Below are 7,028 nucleotides of genomic sequence, written 5' to 3' on the forward strand. Positions count from 1 at the left end.
AGGCAATTGAGGAGTTACAAAGATGAATAAAACATGGTCCTTTGCCCTTCACAAGTTTAAAATTTTGTAGAGAAGATAGTCACAAACACAAGAAGGCATAAATGCATGGGAAGTGCTATGAATAAATAGAAGAAGTTACTTCCGGCTGGAAAAATTGAGGAGGGTTCATACAGATGGGGATGTTTAGACTGGACACCACTGGAAGGGTAGAATGACACCAGGTGGTCATGGAAGGTGGGGAGTGGATGAAGGAGAAATAGCTTGGAAGCTGGGAGTAAAGGTGGGTTTGGGACCTGTGGATACTCAAGGGCAGACACATTGGTTTAAGAGAAGACGTGTTGGTAGAGGAGGTAGATGAGGGAGAGGCGGAGACCAGATGGTGGAAGGACATGCTGTGCTGGGGATTGTGACCTTTTATCCATGTCCAACATGTGACTAACATGGCTCTCGGGGAGGGGACAGACGCTTGGAATGCAGGAGCAATAAGTCTCAACATAAGATGATGCTTACAGTTTTTCTTTATTTTACATTTTCCATCTCGAGGAATTTTGCCATATTATACCCAGAATTTCATATTTACATATATTATTGAATATTTTGACATCTCTAGCATGTTTTGGACGAATGTAAAATTTTTCCTCCTCTAGGACATTGTGGGGGCACATCCTGTAAGCCCAAATCTCACACACAGAGACACACACAGTGTTATTTATGGAGCCCTGCCACTCACACCAGTTGGAAAGCTGCATTACACAAAGAAGGTGCTGAGAGGCTGCAGACTTGGCTCCATTCTTCTTTCTGTCAGGTTTTCTAGAAAAAGACGCCATCCTTCAGCAGTGCCCTGAGGCCTTCTTGCAGCTCCGAAAGCTTTGGTGACTAAATAGATTTTAGTCAGTTCCCTGAAGCAAGTGCGACATCAATACTAAGCAGCAATAGTATTTTTCCATAAATAGGACGTGGCTGCAGGCTATTTCCTTCAGGTGGACGCTGTGTAATGACCATGACTAGATCTGATGTCCCTCCCCTGAGAATGGACACCTCCCAGCACGGTGGACTTTTAACCCCACGGGTCCTCAGAGGTGTGCGTCAGCAGGCAAGTGTATGCTCGAGCTAAGAAGAGGCTGGAGTCAGGACCCCTGGATCCGCCTCTCCTTCCACCTCTGCTCCCTGCACTGAGAGCCTGCTCTCTGAGAAGTTGTGCTTATGAGAGGCACATGAGGGAGACCTGGTGGTGAGATCACTAGGTAAAGGCAAGAATCTCTTTCCCGCTCTGCGGTTCAAGGCACTCTGCTGTTCTCTCTGGTCTGTGTCTCTGTGAGGGAGGCAAAGATGTCCTTTTCTAATCCCCATGTTAGAGATGAGGAATCAGAGGCTTAGCAAGGTCAGTTCCCACAGGGCCTTGAACGCCCTTCCACAAGGGATCCTGGTGTTGGCAGTGAGACCTGGAGTTGGGACAGGGCTCAGTTACAAGGTGAACTTGGCCATTTATTTATTTAGTTAGTTGGCTTTTGGTGAGGAAGATTGGCCTTGAGCTAACATCTGTTGCCAATTTTCCTCTTTTTGCTTGAGGAAGATTTTCACTGAGCTAATATCTGTGCCCATCTTCCTCTGTTTTATATGTGGGACGCTGCCACAGCATGGCTTGATGAGCAGTGTGTATGTCCACGCCCAGGATCTGAACCCGCAAACCCTGGGCCACTGAGGCAGAACCTGTAAACTTAACCACTATGCCACCAGACCAGCCCCATTTCTCTTATTTTTTAAAAGTTTGCTTACTTATAATCTGAAAGCTCCTGAAAAAAAAACAAATGTGGGCAATTTACTATAAGTTTAAGAAATACATAAAAATAAATCTTTGGGGAAAGACAAAATTTATATGTCACATCAGCACTTCGGATTGAGAGGTTGACTGGTGGGCTGAAGTGATGCATGTGAACAGGGCAGGAAGGCTGCCCTGAGAAACCCTACTTCTCATTCTGCAGCCTCCACCACACTGCTTTCCCAGCAAGCCCCAGGGAAGACAGACAGCTGCCTCCAGAAGCCTTCTCCTTGGGCTTCTCCCTGAAGAATCCCAGACCCCCAGGCCAGCAGCCATGTCTTTCTCCCCCAACTCTTCCAGTCCCTGGTTGGTACTCTCCTTGCCACTTTTGTCCATGAGCACAGCTTTCTCCCTTGAAGTTCCCAGGAGAGAGCTTCCTCATTCAAGTCATCATTGCATCCTCCAGATTTCCTCAAGCTCCAGAGTTACAAAGTGTGGTACCTTGTCCAAATAATGAGTGATGACTAAAACCGAGTTCCCTCTTTTCTTTGCCTTGCACAGCCTGCTAATGTAGGGTGGCTGTTCCCCCACAAAGCACAACTATCCCACCAAAGAATCTTCTAGGAGCTGCAGCTGATGTGCTCAAGATAAAGGCACGATTTGCTCAAGGTGCATGTGACATCCTATAGTTTTTCTTTTTCTGCTACCCTGGCACCCAAGTGGTGGCGTCATATCCACAGAGCACTCTAGCATTCCTTCCTTTGGGGGTCACCATGACACCCAGGGGTCCCTATACTGTGCCAGGCTATGGCAAAGTGAGCCCAGGAGGCACTTTTCACTTGGGGGATTTCTGTTTGCTGGAAAGTTACCAAGACAGCCTTGCTAGAACCAAGACACACATCCATGGGGGCCTGGGCTAGGGACAACACTGAGTGGCCCGCACCACCACTGCTCACAACCACGTCTCCACTCTGAAGACCCAGGGCAGCCACCTGGGTAGACAGTCTGGCCCATGCTCTTCCCTTAAGGCTACATCCCTGTGGCAGCCAATAGGCTCTCAGAGACCACCCCATTCCTTCCTCAGTCAGACCCAGACTTGCAGAACCCCACAGAGCACACAGGCCAGGACGACTGACCATGGAAGGAAGGGATGGTGGATGGTTCTGTTCTTCACATCAGTCTGTTCAGGGAGCAGGTCTGGAGTGGGACACAGCAAGGCATGGGACCAGAGAGTCATGCTTGGAATGTTTGGGAAGCTAGAGGGAAGGGCCTAGCAGGGACTCCCAGTTCTAACTGCAGCAACACTGGCCTGCAGTTTTCTAGGGTTTCTCACTCCAGTGTTTCAGACACTTTGTTCCAGATTCTCAGTTGCTCACACGTCCCCATAAAACCAGAAGTCAAAACAAATAAGTTCCCACGTTCCCAGCTGGTTACCCCCTGTGCTCGTTGACTGCTCAGGGGAAGCAGGGAGGGGTGGGCAGGCAGTAAACGTCTCTTGAGCAGATTTTTGGCAGGCACTTTTGCCCAGGCTCACGTATTTGTGAGGGTCAGCTTCTCACTCGGGCACACAAACCATGGCTCTGGAAATTGCCACCTTCTGCAATGACAAAGCACGAGTACCCTGGGCCAGTCCAGTGACCTTCAAGTTGATACCTTTCAACCATATTAGCTGATGTGAACAGTCTTTTCCTACCATAGGGGCCAGCCCTGCACCTCTCCACATTGCTCAAAGATCCACCCACAACTAATGCCTTGGGACATTTTTGGTTGCTCAAAGATCCACCCACAGGGCTGTATGACAAGCCATGAACCCTACCAAGTCCTCTCAGAATATCTAAGAACCTGGATTCCAAAGAGTGGGTCTCACCGGCCTTCCAGCCAGGTTCTCTGTTGACTCCTGGGCCCCATAGTGACTTTGAGTGCCAAGTAATGAGAATTTCATTCGGGGGAGATAATGTGCTTTAGAATAGGAGTCCCAAATTTCAGGATGACAGCCTCGGGGAGCTTGGGTAGGAGGAAAGACACTGAGTCAGAACATCTGGGTTTGAGGCCTGCCTCTGCCACTTCATAGCAGTGTGACATTGGGGTGGTTACATAATCTGTCTGAGTCTCAGCTTCCTCATTTGAAAAAGGGACAAATTCTACTTGCCTTACTCAACATTGTGTGTGAAAGTGCCTTGTTATTGCTAAATGCTATGCAAACACCCCTTGCTATTATTATTCTCATGTGTAATACGAAGATGAAATATAACCAGCGACTAGGAAACCCTGGTTTTAGTTCTAAGTCCTCTCCGGCACACAGCAGAGGCCGTGCCGCGCTTTCCCACCTGTGACATGGGAGTAGAGACAGTTGTCTCCAGTGGCCCAGGGACTGCTGGACTGTGGAAATGGAGGTGGTGGGCGGCTGAGATGCTCTTCGGGATTGGTGAGCACAAATAGGGCCTGACAGAAGCTTGAGTCCTAAGACGCAGGGCGAAAGAATCCCAACAGTGAGCTCTGCCCTTTAAAAGGATCTTGACATTGCTTATAAAACGATCATCACAGTAGCCTCCCTTTAACGGTCCCTTCCTCTGCAAAGCCGTTTTGTGAACATTATCTTACGTGGTCATTTAAACAAGGGAAAGTAGCTGCAGAGGAGGGCGAGCGATGACCTGGCCTCATGGCTCTGGGTCAGGTTAATAATCTTCTCCTCGTTACCCCAGCTGTCCTGGTGTCCTGGAGCAGAGGTGATATGGGCATAGGCAATTCCTGTTCCCCGCTCACCTCCTCTCAGGACCTCGCTTCATCTTCCTGGGCTCACTCAGCAGAAGCCATGACTGTCTGTCCCCACGTCCCCTCCAGTCTTGGCCTGCAAATCATCAGCAGAGGAGAAAGTTCCCACCCGCCACTCTCACCAACGGCTTTGAGGCTTGATTTTTCCTTTACAAAAGGACCTGGAGGTGGATGACTGTCAGGTTGTCTGGAGATAAGAGGAAGGGAATTCTCCAGGACCAATTGTCCAGTAAGTATTCTGTGATGTTACTACAAAAGGAGGCAGAGTGGTCTTTTTCTGTGACTTTCTATCTCATAGGATTCTTCAATCCCCTAGCAGGTGCGTCCACCATCAGACAGATTTAGGGCATCTCACTCAGAATCCACCCGCTAGTAAGTGACCATGCCTGTGAACCAGGAAAGCCTCACATTGCCAGAGGGTCAGGGAGGGTGTGAGCAGCTGCAGGTAGGGCAAGGGGAAGTGCAGGGAGGAGGGTCTGAACCCCCTCTAGAAAAAGCCCAACCCCTTTGGGTCCTCACGCAGAGTGAACTGGTGTATCTGAAGAAAAACACAGTTCCAGGTACACTGTGAATTAGGCACTTTCTAGGGAAGGGCAAACGTCATTCAACAGACTTCAATATTCCAATCCATTGACCTTTCTTCTTGTTCAATAGCCAAGACCAATCACCATCCAGGCGATCTGAAATTAATGCCCTTTACTGGATTCCAGGTTCACCTAGCAATGTTCCAGCCATGACTCGGCTTCCGCTCTAGCTCTCTCCCTCTAGGGAGGGATGTGTTGACCACGCCATCACGTGAATTCTACTTTGCAGCACAATTATAGTGCTCACTGTAAACTAATGAGTTAGCATTCCCATCAAGACTTTAGGAAGCTAGACTTAAATGGGGGTTCATGGGAGATGGTTGTGCTTGAAATCAGGTGACTGAACTTGGCAAATGCTCTAAGCTATGTCACCTTCTGGGGGTCTCTTAGAAGACAGCCAACTTGACCTCCACAGAGACACTCAACCATCACCATTAGTTAACTGCGTGCCTTTTCTATATAAGCTCATGTAACTACTTATTTACCTGCTACCATATGTAGGCATCCTTGCAGGCAGGGAATAAGAACACATTCATCACTGCACATTCAGAACCCAGCACATAGCCTACTGCATAGCAAGGGGTCAGCAAATGTCCTTAGAGTGATGATTAAAAATGAACAAATGGCTTGAATATAAAGAGGATGAATTAAAGAAATGCTTCTACTTTTGCTCTCACATGAAATTCCGATAAAACAACAATTTTTAAAAAGGCACTAAGCCTCAAAGGTAAGAAAAGCTAGACGGGAGACAATAACAACAACATTTTTGAAAACCAGAAAGCAGATGCATTCTGTGCTTGTACAGGGGGAAAAAAAAGCATAAACCAGCACAATTTATACCTCACTATCCCAAAGGGTTTAGCCACCTGCAACAGTGTCTACCTCCCAACGTGGGGGGTGAATGAAGCAGCTAAAGGAAGGAGGACTGGTTGAGCTTGTTTAGGAAGGACAGTATTTAAACTTCCGGATGCTCTCCCTGACTCAACCCAGGCAGGAAGCTGCTTCAGGCCCTCCCTGGCACAGAACTGGAGATTTAGTCTCTGGAGAAGGCAAAACAAAGGGCCTCAGGATGGAGGGACACACAGCACCACTAAGGATGGGCTTATCATACCCTGAAAAAAGAGGACTAAGTAAACATATCCATCATAGTGGTCAAGGCCCCCAGTTCTCTTCCCAGCTTCATTCCAGAGGCTGGCAGTCAGGACTTGACCCTCCAAACACAAGATTGAAAGAGTTGTTCCTGAGGAATCTGACGATCCCAAAAGATATTGGGAGTTCCTGCAATGAAGTGGCCAGACCAGAGCATCCTCCAGAGGATCCGACAGTTGTCAAGCTCCATCCTGGGGCCCAGAGCTTCCTCTTAGGAGGTTACCAGATATCTCAGGAGCTAAAACAGGTAGATGTGAAAAAAATGTCTTGGGAGAAACAGAGACTGTGCAGGGAAAAGAGAATTTCAAATAGAAAGAATGCCACCAAAAAAAATGAAGCTAAAGAGAATTAAAAAATAAAAATAAAAAAGGGAGTTCTCGAAAATGAAAATATGATAGCAAAACCAAAAGCTCAACAGCAGGCTTGAAAGAAAAAGTTGAGGAAATCTACTGGAACATAGAGCAAAAACTCAGAGATGAAATTGGGAGAGAAAAGAGAAGGAAGTGAGAAGTTTCTGAGGTCTAGCATCTAAGTGACAGAAATGCTGGAATGAAAGAATGGAGAAAATAGGAAGAAGGAAACCATGGAAGAAAGCATTGCGAGAAAACCTCCAGAAAGGAAGGCCATGATGAAAAGGGCCATCTAATGCCAGCACAATGGATACAAATGGTCCCACACCAGTCACAGCACTGTGACGTTTCAGAACACTATGGGCAAAGGGAGCATCCTGCTTGTTTTCAGAAAGGCAAAAGAGGACATGTAAA

The sequence above is a fragment of the Equus przewalskii genome, chromosome 6 (assembly GCF_037783145.1).
Source record: "Equus przewalskii isolate Varuska chromosome 6, EquPr2, whole genome shotgun sequence".
Lineage (NCBI taxonomy): Eukaryota > Metazoa > Chordata > Mammalia > Perissodactyla > Equidae > Equus > Equus przewalskii.